The 21674-nt window shown below is 31.1% G+C and overlaps 1 long non-coding RNA gene across 1 annotated transcript; it reads left to right on the top strand.

Annotated features, from left to right (window-relative positions):
* Positions 1–1005: 1005 nt before the first annotated feature.
* Positions 1006–3192, top strand: LOC147656889 (uncharacterized). The gene is made up of 3 exons (XR_015293461.1): positions 1006–1104; positions 1725–2228; positions 2813–3192. It is a non-coding gene; the product is annotated as an uncharacterized LOC147656889 (long non-coding RNA).
* Positions 3193–21674: the final 18482 nt, after the last annotated feature.

Genomic DNA, 21674 nt, shown 5'->3' with positions numbered 1-21674 from the left:
GATTTATTATAAAAGATTCCTTTTTTTGTGAAGATTACATGTAAAAAGTCATTTAAAAAGCAAAGAGTTTATACCAATTTCGACATACTTAACATACAATAAACAATGGTATCATTTATTCTTACAATTTTATTAATAATAATCTCCTTTGAATTCAGAATTATCAATAGAATCAAAATGAAATTTATTTAATGATTTTCAATAATTACAAACAATATATCATCATCACATTTATACGATTCTAAATCTCTTTTGAATAACAATCGTAATTACTCAAAACATATATGACAATAACTTCATTGACTCTAATCGAAAAACTATATCGAGAGGATTACAAATCATGCGTATATAAATTAAATCAACATTAGGAGCGATGTTACAAACGCTCTACGATATTAAGGATCAACTTTTCCACGGCGAATAAACCAACTTAATCAACATCTCTGGACGGGAAATTTTGCAGGAAGCCGGAAAACCGGGCGACGTGGACAAAAGTGGTCGGCTTTCCGCGTCGCAGATAAATTTCCGCCGGTATTAACGACGGTTTAACCGGGTGGGTCGTCACTCGTCGCGACTTGCCAGCCGCGCGTAGGCCGCGCATAGACCGGAAGTTTCAGGTATATGTATACACGAGACAGGGAGGAAGCTTCACAGAAGCTCTCGCGGTTCGCCCAGTCACTCTGCCGCGCGCCTTATCCGCACGGCAATCCAAACTTTGCTAAGTCAATAGGAGGCGGCCTTCGGGATGAGAGGCTTCCTCGTCGTCCTCGCTCTTCGATTAGTTTCGTTCCGGGGTCCCCGTTGCTTTTCCACAGCAGTTCCAACTTTCGAGTCGTCACGGCCGAGAGGTTTGTCTTTCTTTCACTTCGATACCACCTTCTCCCTGATCTCTTATCTCTGCTTTCTTTCGCGTCTCTTCTCGAACGGTTTTGCCGGCGGTCCAGCTTCGCGATTATTAGTGTGACCCTCCTTGCTTCGATCGAGGGAGAAGGTTAACCAAGATGAGAAATATTCGTGATCTATGGAAAAGATTAGAATGAGGAATCTTTGTTAATATTGGAAAATATTTTTCGAACGAGTAAAATTTATTTTATTGTCAAAAAGGTAAGAGATCTTTCTTATATTCAATTATTTTAATTTATTCTTTGTATCGTTCAACTATGATATTGATATAATACTGAAGTTTCTTCATGATATATTACAGTTGGATTTTATCTAATAGTTTTAGCTAGCTAATTTAATTAAAAAATTAATAAACATTTATTAATCGAAACGTAATATATAAGAAAAGTGATAATTATATCGTAAAGTAACTGTTCTTAACAATTTTAATCATTGAATCTGTCAAAGTTTATATCGATTTATTATTGAAGAAATGGGCTTTTTAATAGATATTGCTTTATAATTGGTTGATATAATATCAAAAGTACTTTTTCGTTTATCTAGATTTTTTTACATAGATCGAAAGATTTGATTTTTTAGAAAAGAAGAAGAATAAAAAAGAAGGTATAATAATTAATACAATAATTCCATTATCGAAATAGTGAATATTAATTATTAATTACCTTCACAACAATGAAACAAAACGAAATGCATTTGCAAAAAATTTGAAAACGAAAACAAAGTAGACCGTCAGCTTTTCCCCTTCAAGATTCGATTAACCAATAAAAGCAAAGCAGTCACGATTGAAACTTGGCAATAAAAATTTTATCTTGGTTGATCAGACGAGACGAAACGAAGGAGGATCGTAATTCCCGGACAGCAAATATTAACGAAGGTAAATGAATCGAGAAAATACGAAAAGCGAAGGTATGCGGCTGTCACGGTGAAGAAAAAAAAAAGGGGGAATCGGCCCGATCAATCGAATTATTCTCATTGAAAAAAGGCGTAATTATATAAGAGTGGTCCGAGGATAAATCGACGGAGATAAAGGAGGCCGCTTTCTTTTCCATCCACGGTTGATGATTAAAGGCATGTACCTGACAGTGAGATGCGCACGAAGAATAAAGGAATGATGAAGACGTTCGCCTCGACTGAAAGGAAAGAGAGCAGGGAACGTAGTCGGAGGATCTTACGGGATTTCGCGTAGTCAACTGTAGGATTAATATCGAAAACGTAATAATGAAAATGAAGGAAGGGAACAAAGAACTAAAGGGAAAAATGATGAAGATAAGAGAGGAGAGAGAAAAAGTGTGTGTAATTACTGTTGAGACTTAAAATTATGAGAGGTATTATTCTTTGAGAGATCGTATTCTTTATTTTTCTTATACGTAATTTTCGGATAAATTAGGAATTTTATAGGGGAAGAGAGAAAAAATCCTTATAATTTAAGAGAAGAATAATTTCCTTGCAACATAAAAATTATTTTTAAATTATAAAAATAATTCTGCATTGTGTGATGATAAACGATTTATCATTGATATTGGACAATAACAAAGTAATAAATAAATTATAATAAATCAATGAATCGTTAATTTTATTATTATATCATTGTTATATTGACTTCTCCTTACTTTTGTTTATCGTTTATAAAAATTAACAATTTCTTTTATATTTTATTATTATATTCTACTAATCCAGAACAGCTTCGAAAAATTTGAAAAATTTGTTGTAAATTTGAATAAAGATTTATCGATTCATTCGATTTTTTTAACGTTAAATCGAAACAATAATTTTATAAATTCCTTTTTGATTAAAAATTTCCATCCCCACAATATTCGTCTTTTGATTTACTCAATTTCTTCATAAACATTTTATTGTTCATTCGACATTTTTATAGTAATTTTTTATTTAAAGAACTGGATTTTTTCAGATCAGATACGATTCGAATTAAATGGCAAAGAGTTTCTGGGATTAAGCAAAATTGTAGATTTTCCAATGTCTGATTGAGCCAGACGATATCAAGTACATGAAATTCGATGCAGAACAGAAGACTAGACTCGTGGGAATTGATATCAGCATTTTCGAAGTCGCGTTAGTCGATACGAACGATTCCGGATCCATTGAATCCAATACGATATCGGGGTTGTGAAGAGCTGAACGTAAAACTGAACTCATGGGATCTATTTCGTGTGAAAACTATTTTTGAATTCCGAAACATGATGTAAGATGGATTTTTGAAGTAATTTGATTTGTACGATCCAAAATAAAATAATAATAATAATACGTGGTTAATTGGATAAAATAATTATTTTTTGCTTTCTTTATTAATACACCCCCAGTTTTCTTCACTAATATTTTTTATTTTTATGAGATTCGAATAGAAAATTACAATATTTCAACAATAATTAAATTAGTGAATAGAAGGTAGATATAACGGGTTAAATAAAAATAAGTATTGTATGAAAATATTTCATTGTTATTCTAATATTATTTATTCGCATATTTTAGAAATATAAGATGATAAAGTTGTCAGAATAATTTATTCGCTTTATAATTAACGCATTTCAGTGTTATCCCATTGTAATGCTACGAAATTATATTAAAACGTCAAACAAACGAATTTGATCACAGAAATGCTTTATTGTCTAACGTGCACGATACAAAGGAAGAATAATCTCGTACAAGATGTGATGAATTCCGTGTAGATCCTCTTTTAAAAAATTGGATTATTCATATGTCAAAATTATATTTGTTAAATTAATATCTAATAAACGATTTTATCTGATTGATATTTAACAAGAATAAAACGGTGAAATATTTATAAATTAATTTTTCATTTTTCATCACCAAAGAAAAGTATAAAATTATAATTTTGTTGTTATGAAATATAAGATTATTATAATTTTTTTATATATAAAAAATTTCTATCTTATACCTTCTTTTAAATATTATAATCTTATGATCAGATCGTTCATGGATAATTTTATTTTTATAATTCAATATTAAGGATACCAAAGCTATCGAACACAAGATCTCAAAAAGCTTGAAATTTCCAGAAACATCTTTTGTATTTTAAATCCTATGGATCGTAAACGTTTTCAAAAGTTTAAGATTTGTAAGATATCTTTCGAATTTTAGATTCTCTTAAAGAAAAATGTTTAACATTTTTATGATATTTTTAAAAGAAAATCTATACTTTTCTTCAAAAATCTCTACAAATCTAACTGTATCTCTGTACTCCCGCTCTACTTTTATACATTAAATCGACATTCATGCATGAATAGAGAAATGATTTATTTCAATTTATTCATTTACACATATAAGATTCAGGGGAAAGAGTATTTCATCAACATTTTCACAAAAGACATATTAGAATTTACATTCATCTCGAATCGAATACAATTTGTTCAAAATTGTTAATCAATTTTCATTTTTCACAATTTATCTCTGTCTGCCAACAATCGTACGCTTCCAATCGTTCGTTCGTATTTTCCATCCGCAATCGTGGACGCATTTTCGTTTTTATACGTGCAATATCATCGAAAGTAAATAAAACGCTCGTTAGTAAACGTCAAATCGTTTTTCCAGCGATCCGGTTAACTCGAGAGAGAGAGAGAGTACAATCCGCGTTTAATCGTACATAATTAAGCGGCATTTTCGCGTTCTTTCACGCAACAGGCTGGCCCCGTGTGTGGGCAACGTGCAATCTCATTACAATGCCGAAAATAGCGAGTATTGGGGCAAATGGCAATCGGGCAATGGCGGCGAATCAGTGGCTCGATTGAAAATCGTTCCACGATTTAACGTTAATTCGTCCAATTCGGATAGGAACAGCGTCGATATCCATCATTACGAATCGCATCGATAAAAATTACATTTAATGGCTGGCATCGGATTGACATCGTTTACTCCCGATTCCGTTAATAGAGGATCACGCGACCGTGAATTCGATCGCGTTCGAGCACACTCGTTTTTGACAACGAGGCTTCATTCTCCCCTCCTTTCAAACCCTCTCTTATCGTCTATTCTTCTCTATCCTTTGAAAAACACCAGAGAAAACAAATGGGAAAATTGCTTTCTATTCTTGAAGTTTGCGTTGAAAAACGATGTGAAGTGTGCTTGAGCGGTGTTTGAAGTATATTTAAATAGTGTCTATTTTTTTTCGATTGGCTTGAACGAAAAGTGTTGGACATTGTGTTTTTCACGATTAAAGAAACCGTATGAATATTCTATTTTATGTGCGTTTAAATATATGTACGTGTATGCTGTTTCTTTTAGTTTCTTTTCAAAATTCGAAATATTAAACATTTCTTCCATGCATTCTTAAAATTTGTACGTGATTAACCTTGTACACTTTTTAAAAATTTAAAATTAGGTTTAATTTTTAACAGAAAATATGATAAAAAGCTTCTGTTTCGTGCTTGAAGACATTTTTAACTAAAAAAAATAGTACAAATATTTATTATAATAAACTTTTATAAATACATTATAATTTATTAATAATTACTCTATTAAATTTATATGTAAATATTGTATTTGTAAATCAACTTAATCATATCAACGACAAATTGATTAAACAAGAAAGAACTTATATATAAATTGTGACGTACATTATATCATATTAATGATACATTTAAATATCCATATACACTTTGCCTTCAATAATAATAAAACTTGTAATACAAAATATACGAAAACTTGCAATACTTGCGTAATGAACATTCATCAAAATAACAAAATATAATTAAATATTCTTTTCCAAATATTATTACATTATTTTCTCAATATATATTTCCCGAAAGGAGTAACCAATGAGAGAGTCGCATGTTGGAGAAGAACACAAAAGCTATGCATAGATTGTGCTTGTTTCCGTTTTGGTTCACATTACACTATGGAACTTTATGGTCGTTACGTTGCCCCCGTGGTTTCGACCTCGACGATTTGTCGATAATACGTGCAGGGAAATCGTATATTCTTATGGGAATGAGAAATCATTGCTGGAATACCGCAGCGACGGAAATTTTTAAAAATCAAAATAGAACTCGGTGCAGATCTTTAGAAACGATCGCGTTCCATTTCTTCTTAAAAACGGGGATACGAAATAATTCCCGTAGAACGTACGTAAAAGAGAAACATTATACGACTAAAATGTTTTTCTGCCGGATGAAGGCACAAGGATCAAGTCTTGTTTTTAAAATCGTGAAAAAATAATCCAGGTAAAAGGTGAGCGGCAGTAAAAGATCCCGATATATACGCTCGAAATGTTTTTCTTTCTTATGGTAACGTGGAGTCGACTTCTAACTCACCCTGCATTTTCCATTTCTTGCTTCTTTCAACATGACGTATATATACTTCACTGTTAACTATTCATTCTTCAACGTGAAAACGTTGGGAAAGAAAGTTGAATGACCAACCTTTTTGGTCAACCTTTGAAATTTAATAAATAATAATAACTGAAATATTGATAATGACAAGCTAAAATCTTGAAAACTGAGGACATACATTTTATAAAAAAATTATTTATAAATATCACAAATATCGCATATTTGAAAAGAATGGAATAAATAAGATATGAAAAATACATAAAATTATTTCAACAATTCCGTTTTGCCTCGTGATATTTTTTCCAATATTTAAAAATATAACTTTTCTCTGTGAAACTCGTAATTCCAAAAATTAAAACAAAATTAGATTCATCATCAAAATTTTGAAATCTTTGAAATCTTGAAATTTAAAGATCTTGTAATGAACAATAATATTATATAATGTGGAACTACATAAACATGTACGGGCATTTTAGCCCAATAATTAAATTGTTTATATCTTGAAAAATAACATTCATTCGATATACTTTTGCATCAACTCTTTTTCGTCTTCTTACTACGATCGATTTTCTTATACATATTTTATCATTACAATTAATATATTTTTACAATCTTCTAATTAACTTAAACTAAACGGATATAATTATCATTGTTATTATTGTTTCATGAAATCATCGTTCGATCAAACACCTGAGTGCAAATTGCTCTAATCTTGGACTACATACCACGAAACAAGGAAAACAGGGCACAAAGGAACGTTCATTTTGAAAAGAAGAGGTAACAATGATCGTGGCAAGTTCAAAAGTGACATTCGTGGATGCTTTCTCAAAACGAGTGACTTTAACCGGTCGCCTCCATTCCGTGAGACAATAGCGAGAATGTTTGGAATTCGAATTTGTCGCAAATGCTGGTTCCATTGTAGCTGGAACAGCGTGCATCGAGCTGCTAATACGACGAGGTTGAGTTTTTCACGCCGGTTGGCCATTCTGCAAAGGCTCGCCATGTCATGGTCTCGCTGATACTCTCGTTTCGTAAATCCTACGATCCGACCCCGCGTCACTCTCTCGTCTCTCCCGTGTCACCCCGTGTTTTTTGTCCATTTTCACGCGAGAACGAATGTATTTTTCGATATATTTCGCGGCACGCGACGAGTTTTGTCCTCCACCGTTAAAGCGAAACGACTTTCGAAATCGACCGATCGAGAGCGAAAATAACGCCGCCACATTGTTGGACCTTTTTCACTGAGAGCCTCGCTTGTTTGCGTTTCGAAGATTTTCTGCGGTTTATAAGATCAAGTTTTCGATCGATGGATTTTTAAACGTTGAAATTCAAGAACAATCTTTTTTCGTTATTGTTAACAATTGATTAATTATTATTACAGATGTGATACTTGTGTAACAATGCATGATAAATGTTAATAATAAATTTAACAAAAGTTGAAATTTCTTATAAGAAAAATTAAATAATCGTAAAATATTTTGGGGGAAATAATTTTGTATATAATTCCATAAAATATTTAACAAAACAAAGTTCAGGAAATTATTGCATAAAAATTGTTATAAATAATCATTTTCGTCTTCAAAAGCAATTCCTTCCACATCTTTTACAACAAAGTAACGAATAATAATTACTTTCCACACTAATTACTGCACAATAGCGTTCATGGAAGTCACATTACGAAGCTTACTTCCAAGGAAAACTCGTTTCTTTGACATCGATGTCTGATGGTAAAAGCGAGCAGCCATCCGGGATGCCATTCCTCTGGGCATTTTTTTTTTTTTCGACGCTAAAGCTGTTTGCAAAACATGTTTCGCTAAGAGGAGGTACTACTATCCAAATGGATGGTAGACCAGCACGAACAGATGGGCGACACGAGGTAGAGGGGAAGGTAGGGGAAAATAATTTATTCGAAAGTTCGCGTTCGACTCGGTCGCGAGGCGTTGTCATAGCTGATCTTAAATGAAAATGATTTCCCAGGGGAGAGAAAAACTCAGGAAGGGCTGTGTAACGACCGTAAGGAAAACGAAACGAAGGGTCCTTTCTTGGGCTAACTCTTCGCCGAGGAAAAGACTTTCGCTCGTCCTCAAAACAAACGGAATTAATATTATTTTTTTTTTTTTTTTTTTTTTTGGTTCCAGTTTTTCAGATTAAAGTGTTTATGTGTCTGCGTATACATTTTATTCGCGAGAACCGCTCAGATTCAACAAGATTCGTGGATTGGACGATTCGAAACGTTGCATTGGAAGAAGAAGAACTGAGGAAGGAGTGAGTGATATTTAAATGTTGGTAGTGAATTCTAGGATTCGTAGTATTCCAAATGTAAATAAAGAGAGAGATTGAGCACCGGGTGCTGTTTGTCTTCCCTAATGCAGACTAGATGTTCTATTTTTCAATTGAACGTAAATCGATGTTTTTTCGTGTGTAGAAAGAGAATAAAATGTTTGAGTTTCGTTATATTAATTCAATCTGTTTAAAATTTTAGTATTTTCATTGCATTCGTTGTTTTGTGTTTGGAACTGTTATGTTATATTTTATATTACATATTGTGTATGATAGTTTTAGTAACAATAATACTTCGTCACAAATATAAAATATACATGTGAGTACAAAAGATATTTATATATACATTTATTTTCAAGCATAGAGCATTTTTATAATAAATACAACACTGTGCAAACATTTAAAAGCACGAGACTTATAAATTAACCATTTATTACTTTCAGAAGGAATTTTTAATTTTTCATTTGACGTGGTCACAAACTGTCAAGTATTGTTTTCAATGAAAAATTTTCAACATGATTTATATCCATATTCATATCCATGATTAATCATCTTTGAATTTTTAACATAAACGCAGTAATATATTCTAAAGAAATCACACTCTACGTTGTAATCGCTAAATATTTCATGCAAATCCATTTCCCATAACAATCCATTATATTCTTACTTCACTTTTCTCCTCCCTTTCCAACAACTCGTTACTATTCCAATATATAATACATCTTCTCTAATCACCAGTGCAAAAAAAGCTTCTACAATTTTAATTTCAATTTAGATGTCGTCCAACAAGAGCCCAAGCCTGTTTACACGTGGACCACCCTCGCGACTCCTCCATCGGCGGAACGCCGTATTACGAAGGCGTTTACAAATCCAAGGGACGAAAGTTTCATCATAGAAAGGAGGGGGGAGGGAGGGAAGGTCGGCTCGTCGTCTCGCAACGACACTTGAGAGCGTCCTCCATCGAGGCAGCAGCGCGAAAATTCAGGCTGATTCGTCTCTGCCAGGGCGAAAGGAGCAAGAGGGTGAACGAAGGATCGAGCTCGAAGGGAGAGGTGCCGCCTCTCGGGGCCTATTTGTAAATCAGTTCCCGGTTGCTGGATCCTGATAAACGTCCTCGTTACGCGAAAACGTGCCGGCGACGCGATTATTTAACATCGCGACGCCTGCGAGCAAGCAACCAACCAACTCCCCTCCCTCCCGAAACATTTGTCTCTCGCCCTCTTTCCGTCCTCTCCTGGCCCCCCCCCCCTCGCGCTCTCTGTAGTCTCCCGGATGCGACGAATCCGTCGTGTCGCTTGCACTCTACGTAGCCGTATCTAAATTGCAAATATTCCGGCCACGAGATCCTGGTCGGTGGAGCAGGACGAGCAGGACGAGCAGCTGTATGTGTCTACGGTGTGTCTTTCGTGGGAAACGTTTATTTTTATTGAGGGGGGAGGGGAGGGGAGGGGGAGAAGGAGGGAGGAGCGAGAGGGAGTGGAATAGTGGGTGTTAATAGAGGCGAGTGAATTGGGTGAAATTGCATTTAAAAGGGTAGGTAAGTATTTGAGGAACGTAGTCGGTGAAATGTTAAATTTGAAGTTGATGGCAAGATGGAAATTTTGTGTGGAGGATAAAGAGACAGTTTATTTCGAAAATATTTTTCGACTGGAGAGAAAAAAAAAAAACATGAGTGGAGGATGTTGCGAAAAGTAAGTAGTGAGTACAATAACGTTTCTCTTGGACGAATTTATTAATCGATTTTATTGATGTTGATTACATCGAAATGATCCAAATAGATTTTAATCAGAGATATCTATTAAGCAAAGGTAAGATGGATTTTTCTAGAGATGAGAAATAAAGAGAGGGTTGTTTTTTTATATGATTTTTTAAATGATTTATTGAAAAAAATAAATTTGAAGAACTACAAGAACAATTTTCAATGTAAAATTAGTATAATTTTTTTCAATAGATTTTTAATTTTAATACAATCATTATTTAGCAATGACATATATGTGTCGTGAAACATTGAACACTCTTTTTTTTTAAAAATTAATAGTAATTTTTTATTTTTAACGAAACATTAGAATATTTAGAATATTTCAAAAAAATATCCTGTCGATAAAAAGAATTACTTGATATATAAATATAACTTCTATAACTACGTACATACATTTTCATCTAAATCAGAATTTTCAGATTAGATAAATTTCTGTACAAAATTATGATACTGTAGATGTTAAACTAATCTATATAATGATATTATATCGATAATGATTAGCTTAATGAGATATTAGTCGAAATTGTGAAATGCATCTTCGAATCGTAAAGCTCAAGGTATTAATTCGAGTGAAAATTTAATTCAATTTATTTTAAAAATCGACTACCTTCGATATGATAATATTACACACAATTTACTATAAGAAAGTAAAATCGATATAAATACATCATTTTATTCTTCCTGTTCTCTTTCCCATTCCTCTTTCCCTCCCCCCCTCCCCCCCGCTTTTATACCGTTTCAATGAAAAACAGTAAGCAAGAAGATATAAAAAGTTCGCTTAACAACTTAGCAAGTATACGTGTCTGGTTGCCGCGCAATTTCGAGCGAGAAAGGGGCGGCTATTGGCGCGCGACGCGATGCTTAAAAGGATGTAAAAACTGGTATGAACGGTTAAAAAATTAAAAGGAGACGGGTTTTCCTTGGACGGTGTTCCGCCACGTAGAGATCAGAGAACGGACGAGATTTCAATTATGAACGCGTTATCTCCCGGCGGGTTGCGGGAGGAAAAGTTTTCCCATTAAAAGGAGCGCGCGACGATCGAAACGGATTACACGAGCATTACCGCGGAATTTTCGCGGCTCATTTTATGCTCTACCGACGAATGGAAAGTTAGACCGAGATGCGGCTACCGTGCTCCAATCATTGACTTTGTTCATGGTTGTAATATCTATAAGTTTGCTGATTGCTATTGCGATATATGATCCTATAGCAATTGTACAGTTTGTTAGAATAAATCGTGTCTTTTATTCTGTTTAAAATTTCTTCTTTAAGTTAAACGTTGATTGAACATTTTAACTTGATAATGCAATTTAACTATTCAATAGTTCAATATTTGTTATTGATTCTGATATTCTTGCTGATCTTTCTGCAAAATAAACCAATAATCTTAAATATGTAATTGTATTTACCTATATCTCAATAAAATGTAATAATAAAGTTTTATATTACATTTCTAGTTCTAGTATTAATCCATATAGATTAATTCTGGATAAGCAAGAGTGATTGAAAACAAGAAGAATGATTATTATATTATTTGTAAGATGATTCTAATTATGGATCAAACAAATAAAAATAATCGAGGAATGATGAAGAATTAAATAAAAAAAAAAAAAATATTAAATTCTATTTTATTTTTGAACGTATTAGAAGTAGAAACAAAATGAATGCGTTTAAAGATTCGAAAATGTTGTTTACGGAATACATAAACTCGAAACTGGTTGCAAGAATTTTATTCTCGTGTCGCATGGTCGATAACCCGCCGAATTTAAGTTGTACCCCATATTTACCCGTCAGCCGGATAGACGCAGACACTAAAAGTGCACCGTACCACAGCGGAGGGATCGATCGAGAGGGAAGGAGAACCACCAACATTGTCGTCATCGCGGGTCTCGTAATGGAGTGCTGTTGACGCGACGTTGACGACGACATTGAAGGATCGAGGAGAAATTTTCCTCCGTCCAGGTCCGGACGACGTTCCTGTCGATCAAGCAATTAGGTTCCGCGACTTCTCCCCCGCTTGCAATCCACCCCTCCTCCGTCTCGTTCCCTCGCTTGCGTTGTCCTCCTTTATCTCACGGCACAAGCTTTTTACCAGTAGAAAATGTCTTTCTACTGGTCGATGGAACTTTTATCGATATTTACGTCAGCCGCTTGATAAAATTCATGCTCCGTGTTATGAGAATCGTCGAATAATTTTGATAGAAAAAAAAAAAAAAAAAATCCCGCAATCCGTGAAGACTTTAAATATAATCAAATATTTTTACAGAGAACGTGTTTTAGAATTTTTTTGAAATATATAAAATCCTTGTTTTGTATTATTTTTATAGAGAAAGTTAATTATATCTATAAAGTTTCTACATATTTTAAATGAGTTCATTTACATAATAAATTTATTACAATGTAATATAATTAAAAATTTTATCCATGATTGTATCCAATAAAGCAAAATAAGCAAAAAATTAATACGTTAAATACAAGAACAATTGTTGCTTGCAAAATTGTTTTTAAATTTAAAATAAAATATATATTTTAATTAGACGCAAGAAATTAATTTAACTTTTGATAAATCATGAAAATGAAATTTCGATTTTCCCCTCATCTTTCATTTAATAACCAGTATAGTTAATAACAAATAGTCAATCGTAGTTGTTACAAATAAAATTTGTTCAAAGTTACAATTTTTCATTATCTGCATTTTATCACGCGAACGATAATCGAATCATATTCGAAAATTGTTGTTCCGTCAAACATGCAATTGACAGCAGTTTGACAAGGATGTCGTTGAGGGATCGGGGAATTGGCGTGACGCATTTGTTTTTTTTGCACGAGAGCATTAGTGACTTTGGCATTATGACAGGAAAGGTCACTCGATTCTGGTCAAGAGTTCGTTCGCTCTCAAAAGGGTTTTTGAGAAAAATTCGATCCGACCTACGTCTTTTATGTTGGATGATAAACGAGAGAATTTCATCCGCCCTTCTTTTTCCACCGTATCGAACGATTCGACGTGTTGCAATCAGATTCTGATTAATGCCCGACTAACCTTCGAGACGTTGCGTCAGTAATTTTGTCGAAGAGAATTTATAGATAATTTTTTTTTTTTTTAAAGATTTCTTTGATAAATAAAAATTTATGAATATTTTGGAATAAAAAAATAATCTTAAATCAATGTAGAGCACTGATTTATCAATAATTTCTGTGATCAATAGATATTATACGCAAATAGATTTTTTTAATAAAGATAAAAATATTAATAGAATACAAATTTTTCTTTCTAAATTGTTCTAAATTGATAAATACGATGATACATCTTCTTATTATAATTTTCATTCTAAGAAATATACACGAGGCAGATATAATCTGTCTTTAGGATAATTATTATTAAAATTAAATGAGAAATTTACTTTAATATTCAATATTTTATATAATATTAAAAATAGATAAAATATAAGATACTAAAAAATGAAATATTAAGTAAAATTTTATTAATTTTTTATAACATAGAAATTTAATATTTTTAATATTTATTAAATTAATAAATAAGATGCATAAACGTATAATTTGAAAAATAAGATAAATATTTAAATTCCATCTTAAAAGTAATTTAATTTAATTATTTCATACTTCTTCTCTAATTTTTGATAATTGACAGAAATCGTGATAACCAAATCGTTTTTCTAATTCCATTCATAATAATAATCAAGCATATAATTTAATTATATCTATTTTTTTTTTTAATTTTTAAAAATATCAATCGATAGTTCGGTTTAAACTTTTCACTCCATACAGACAAATTGAATGAATGAAAATTCGAATCTCAGATTCTTAATCTCCGTGCAGGCCGAAAGCGAAACGTATAATCATTCGTGAAATGGGAACGACGAAAGCAAAAAAGAAAAAAAAAAGATGAAAAGATAATACAAACGAATTAAAGAATAAAAATTTGAATCCCAAATTTTCACTATCCGCACGAGGTGTTCAACGCAGAAGCAAGGCGTATAATCACTCCCGAAAGGGGTATAAAGGAGAACGACGAAAGGCAAAAGAGATTCACGAGCACGACGGAACCCTAGCCGGGGATAGCAGCAATTATTCGGTTCATTTAGCCCGCGGTATGTCGGCTGAGTAATGCCAGGGTCTTGTGCAGCGGCCACAGCCAGAAGGGGGATACGCCAGAAGGTGTGTCACCCTAGAAAGGCTTTGTAGGGAAATTCCTGGAGCGTCGAGGAAGGGTACCTGGCCGGTTCCCTTGGTAGAGAACACTCGATACCATTTGAAAGCACGTAGGTAAGCATTTATCCGGAATATCCTATTTATCTTGGCCCTGGAACACGCGCCATCCCTTATTCTGGCAATTCGGTCACGTCCTACCAGTCCAGCGTTTCGACGAAAACCTGCAATTTCGATTTCTTCCCCAAGATTTCCACCCTTCCCACCATCTTGTCCATCTTTCTCTTCATCTTCGTTCCTCTCTTGCCATTTTTCTACACACACTTTACATGTTTCTCCGCGAAGATGAGCACGAGAGTTGAATCGATAAACAAATGCATACGATCGATTCATTTATGGGCAGAACGAAATACATATTATGAAACAAGATATTCGAATTTATTTTTAGAAGTCCGTTTAAATGAACGAAATTTTACGCAATGTCTGATTATCCAAATTTTAACTGAATCCCTATTATCTGAATTACTGTCAAGCATTACTCCATTTATGAATTTTATAATGTATAATATATGTATAATAATATAATTAGAAATGTATATTGTATCTATAATAGAAAATAAATTAATTAAAAATTAATTCATTAATCATTAAATATTGTTATGAATGTAAAATAATTTTTAAATTTATAGTATTTAATGTATTATATTTTATGCATTTTAAAGAAAATGTTTCTTCAAATTGTTTTAATTATAAAGGTGAAAATCATAATTAGTAAAGTTGGGCTTCTATTATATCTAAATAGTCTGGATATTTCCAATATAAATATAAATAATGTAATAATAAACGTACAAAATAATTTATAAACAAATTAATAGTTGCTTATTAATATAACTTTCAAGATATAAAAATATTATATTTGAATACAAATTAAATTATACGAATTAAAATTAAAAAAAAAAAAAGAAAAGCAAGTCCAACAAATAGTTTTCAAGATTGCAAAAATTGAAAGCATTATATTTATTAAAAATAAAATTCGAAATTAAAAAAAACTCTCTTAATTCCACATAGTTTAATATCTCGATTCGAAAAAATTTGTGATATCGAAATTGAAAAAATGATCGATTCAAGTGAAACGTGTCGTAATTCTCAACTCTCAGAATATCAATGTTTGGCAGCCATTAGCTGGAATTATTTCATCACATGACTGATTTGTTTTTCTTTCCTGTCTCAGTTCGTTGAATCAACTATATAGATAAGAAACTCGTGGAATCTCGTGTACAAACGTCAAAAAGAAATGCAATTGGCAAATAAAGCCAAACTACCGTTTGCAGAGAGCATGGTAGACTGTTCTACGCGTGGAAAATCAATCTAAGCTGACGAGCTTTGTTACCTTTCGACCGTCTTCGCGTTTGATCGTTCTTTTCTGGCTCAAACGGTTGTGAGAACAAACAGAGACAGAGGTTATCACAGAAATTTCACGTGTCGTTGGATACGAAAAGAAGAACTCTCGTTGCCTTCGGAATCTGGGATTCTTTGCGGATGTGGTTGGGTGAATTTTGGTTGCTTGTCGAGACTTGGCGATGTCGTTATTTTTCATTTTGATACAAGCTACGATCCTGTTTTTCTATTTCTTGACAGGAATATTTTTGCAATTACGTGTGTAAAATGTGGTGGTCGGATAATGAACCACCAGTCTCGAGTAGAATGATTAGAGGACTTAGTGATGATTAAAAGATGAAGAAAATTGCAGGATGAGAAAAACTTTTTATGTTTAATATCATAGTTTCCGAGTGAAAAGTATTGCTTAAGTATTGCTAAATTTTAAAATAGAGAGACAATTATTATTTAAGTATAAACATGGTTTATTTGTAAACTTTTTTATAATATTTTCACTGCAAAATTGTCTTTTGAGTTTAATTATTATTACTATGCGTTTTACTATTGTATAGGACAGAAATTTCAAAACTATGGTGAAGAGAGATTAAAGAGCGCAAAATGTTTTATATCATCATATTTCAAATATTTTTTAATATATTTTCGAATCATTTCGAGCTTTTTAATTTATTTTTTTTATATATATTATTATTTAAGAAATTTTTTATTAAATAAATAAAAATATTAGGAAATAACTTTTAGAATTTGTGAAGATTTAAGTCAGAAAAATTTGTGAAATATCAAATGATTTTCACCATTTATGTCGATTAAGAATAACAACAATACTATTATTAAAAATTGTGAAAATCGTAGCTAATAATTTCCTTTTAATATTTAATAGCAATTTTGAGGAAATTTTAAAATATTAAAACACAAAAATAAAAGAAAAACAAAATGAACTCAACTTGTGAAAAAATTGAACGCAATGGAGAAATAATACATGAACGATCATCAACGAATATATGTGCTTTCAAAATTAAAATAAGATAAACTATTCAACAATAATTTCTAAAGAAATTTCATTTGTCTATTTCTTTAAAATTCAAAATCAAACTTTTCTTATATTAAAAAGAATCATGTATCCTGTTATTTAAAAAATTGTTGAAAAAAACCATTTAAAGATTAATTTTTCAATAATACATCGCATAGACATATTATTTCTTTACACTTCACGTTATATACGTTTCTTCACATTATTCTTTATAGTATTATATCAAAAATGAACTGTAAAAAATCTCCTACTTCAAGATCAATTTCTTTAAAAAAAAAAAAACTACTTGTAAGTATTTATTTTACATATAAATAATTAAAGCAACGTTAGAATGAACGTATATAAAATTATATTTCTATCTCTATTTATTATAATATTAATTTTCTCTAACAAAACAAAAAAATCGTGAAAAAAATGTATATATTTGATAATTAATATACTATGTAGATGATTTTACATAATCTAATTATCATTATCAAGAAAACGATGCTTGAACAAAACGGAAGTTCATATTATATATAGAAACGAATGTGAAGAAAGCAGTGTACAGGATATATATGGGAAGAATTTTATAGAGTTTTGCATAAAATCTCTCCGTCCGTCATAGAAAGAAAATTCCAACTGTTGGGTTTCCCTCGTTAAATCAAATAAACATAATAAAATTGTACAGAATTTGAAATCGAAACAAAGCCCGTACAAACCGATAACGTTTTCGCACGAGGTCGTGAGCTTTTTCGCCCGCTAGTCCCTCGAAACCGTGCCATTCATCCCCGTGTCCGGGGATGGGCATACAGACACGTCGACACAGCCAATTATCACGGTCAAATAGTCGCACGACACATTAAATTATTGCTACCTTTCTGCTTCGAGCGCAAATTTATCTAGAAAAGCGGGACATGAAAATTTGCGAATCTGTCTGCACCGGATACACATTGAACGTTGTAGAAACGCGTGAAACTGAGTTTTAGACGAATTCGAGCATCGTGATGATTCTCCCGTGAAATGCAATTTCAAATTCAACGTTTCCATTGTCTCCATTTCTTCTCTTTTCCTTTTTTTTTCTTTTCTTTTTTTTTTTTTTTTTTTTTGTTCCTTGGTATTTTTCATTCTCTGCAGAGACGAGTCGCATACAGTGCAATTGTCGAATTGCAAAAACAATTAATTCTTGTGGCAAAGTAAATACATATACGCTTTTTGGAATAGGAAACGTGAACGTGGAGAGAGAGAGAGAGAGAGAGAGAGGGACGGAGGGAGATGGAGAATCGTAATTTCAGAATTTTGCAGCTGTGCGATTAACTGAATAACTCTTGAATTTCGCGTTCGAAATGTAACGTTGCGCGATGGTGGTTTCTCACACTCCAGAACTTCTCTCGTCCGACCGTGGAAATTCCACTTAATAACTGTTTCTAATCCAGATGGAGAATCGAGTATTTTACTAATGGTTGCCTTGATTTTGCCAAAAGTTGTACTCGATGAATTCCGGTTATAATATCCGTGACTGATAATACCCAGAAATATTATTTTGCGTTTAAATTTACCGTTACGACAGCTTCTATATAGAAATACCTAAATTAATGTTTCTCGATTAAAACTCATTTTTGTTTATATAATATATTGTTTATATATAATAAAACTTTTGTTTATTTTGTTTGTTAAACTTTGACTTGTCAACTTGTTATTCATAAATGAAAAGTTAAATTTTTATTATAATACTGTAATGCATAATCAGTTAATCGAATTTAATAGATTTTTATAATTCAATCGTACAATTGATTATACAATTATATTTTTTTTTAAAACAACTTTTTCTTACAAATCAGTAGATTTAATCTAAATCACTTTTTAAATTATTATATAATTATATATGTGAAATAACGTTTAGAAACTTAAATAACGAGAAAATAATAATAAAATAGAAGGTATATAAAAAAGAAATCAAAACTATTATTTTCAATTAATTATTTACCAGATTGTAGACAATAAAACTTGCAAAATATCCTTACATAATTTAATGCAAACAAAAACACGTTTTGCCAAATAAAAATAACCCTAAATAAAATATTTTGTAATAAAAATAGTATTTGCAAAGTCTTTTTCTTGATTTATCCTCAATTTTCAATATTTAAAAAATAAAATAAAAAATGAAACATTTTTCCAAGTGCACTGTCTTCATTATTAATAAATTTGTATTAGAAAATTACAATATTAATTACGCAATTTCTATTGAATCTCTCTACTTTTCATAAAAATTTTAATATCATTGAGGCACAACGGTAGAATTAAACGATCTTTCATTTAATCAAATATTAACAAAAATATTCCAAGAAAACGGAAATCAGATAAATGGAGTTCCACTTAAAAAACGTTGTATTATAAAATCATTCTAATTTTTTCCAAATTAATAATCCTTTCTTAAAATGATCAATTAATTTTATTTTCTCGTGTTTAAATATCCATTCGACTTCAAATTCGAAATCGTTTCTGTAATTAATGTTCTATCATAGAAATTAATATCGAATAGTAGTTCGACAACCGATCCATTCTAATTTTTTTCCAAAAATTATATAAAAATAATCCTTTCTTAAAATGATCAATTAATTTTTATTTTCTCGTGTTTAAATATTCACTTATTCCATTCGATTTCAAATTCGAAATCGTTTCTGTAATTCTAAGACGTAGAAATTAATATCGAATGGTAATTCAACCGATCGCGTGCGCTGAGTGCATGGAGATGTTATAAGTAAACCACTGCATCGCGCATGCGCGCGTTGTACACAGTAATTATGTGTTAACTACCCGTTAAGCAGCACTTCGTTCTAATGACGTCATGTACGTCCTGCTAACGATGAGACGGTAATGCGCGCGGCCTGTGTACAATGCTTGAAAAGCCGAACATTACAAATCTCGTGAATTACCATGGATTCTGGCGAGTTAACGCGATACCGATCGATTATTAACTGCGAGATTTGTGTGTTCTGCCTGACCGGAGACGTGTTCCTTCGGTTTCGACGATGATGATCGATCGACGGAATTTTCATCATCGAACAAACTATCTTTGATTTGAATACAGATGACGTGATGATCTAGACATTTAGCAATTCTCATCTTTTGTTTAGTATTAGAATTTTTTTTAAATAATTTTCCGCTGATTCTCAAGATTTAACTCGAAATTCAAATCTGTAATGCGTATATAAATATGTATCAAATATAAATTTGTATTTAAAACATTGTTTGTTAACAGCTTTAAAATTTGGAAAGAATTTGTTGTAAATAAAAAACAATTATTGTTATATAGTATTTTTTCTGATAAAAAAAATACTAAATATATTAACATATAAAATATAAAAAAATGTTCCAAGATTTTTAGAGTGTATATGGTAATACATGGAGTAATATCGAATCAAAAGCTCCTAATTAATTTGAAACTTTAATTATTCTTCCATCTTTTATGAAAAAAATTGTAAAATCTTTGTCGTTAAATATTTTATTTTTCCCTTAATTTTGAGTTCGTTTCATGCGAAGATAAAATTTAAAAAAATGCCAAAGTTTAGATGTGTTAACAATTTTTAAGCAAGCATTTTTGACTCTGATGTGGACAGTTAATTAACGTAGCTAATTGGGAATTCGCATGTTCCTTTGTCATTATATTTTTATATATTTATATCTACGTTGCTTTCAATCTTTAAACCAGATATTCCGATAAAATGTCACTTGTCGTGCTTCACTTTTCACCTTTACTCGCAATCCTATTTCATACTCACTCGCTGTAAAAATAATTTTCATCTTGCTAATTTTTCTTTACCCTTTTTCTCATTGGCTCGAACAAATCTGCCAAAATTGTTACGGGTAATGCATAACGAATGCTTCGAGTTTTTAATGAACTTCTTTTTAAATACGTTCGCGATATTTTTACACTTTTTTCTTTCGTTGAAAAGTAAATTACGAATATTCGTAATAATGAAAGAAATATTATAAAGAAATGAATAGACTTTTTCGACAAAATTAACTCTTTTAAATTATTCATTTATTCTCGAAATTTAAACTAATTAGTTACAATATTTGTCCAGTTTTTAACAAATTTATAATTTCTCTTTTCTTCGAAACTCTTTCGTGACCTAAATTTAATTCTTAATTCAATCTTTAAAAAAAGTCTCAAACTATAATCACCTCTTTTTTAATTTTATTTTAATTTTATTATTAATTTCTTTCTTTAGTTAGATGCTTACGATTATTGTCTCAAGCAATGTAAAGCTATTCTTAATTTTTCTATAAATGATAATAATGATTATTTTGAATAAAATATGTAAAAATGTAATCTAATTAATGATTAAATATTATTATTAATATGAAATCATATTACTAATCATGATTACTAATTACTAATCATTAAATAAAGAAGTAGTCATAATTACAATAATTATGATTGAATTCAATAATCATATAATTTATAATTATAATTATAAATTATGATTAAATTATTTATTTGTAATTTATTTGTAACAAGAATATTGCATATATTTTTTGAAAAATAGATATTTATTATTTATATAGTTTAGAACATAATTAAATTGTTCATTTATAATTTTTAATGCAAATATAATTTGCTTTTAATATAGCTTTGTCTTCAAACATTTTATCTAATAATTTATATGTTTTTGTATATTTACTATTATTATTGGATATAATAATTTTTATATACAAGTTGAAGATATAGAGACATATTATAAAAAGAAGAAAAACATTTTTTACCAATGGATATTGATTAATAATTAATAATTTAAGTCTAATTGATATTCACAAATCGAAAAATTTGTCATCGTATAAAAATAATTTCTTG

The sequence above is a fragment of the Apis florea genome, unplaced genomic scaffold, assembly GCF_048593485.1.
Source record: "Apis florea isolate Af1SG1 unplaced genomic scaffold, ASM4859348v1 contig_3493_pilon, whole genome shotgun sequence".
Taxonomy (NCBI): Eukaryota; Metazoa; Arthropoda; class Insecta; order Hymenoptera; family Apidae; genus Apis; species Apis florea.
The sequence above is the reverse complement of the archived record's forward strand: the minus strand, read 5'-3'. Positions and strand labels throughout refer to the sequence as shown.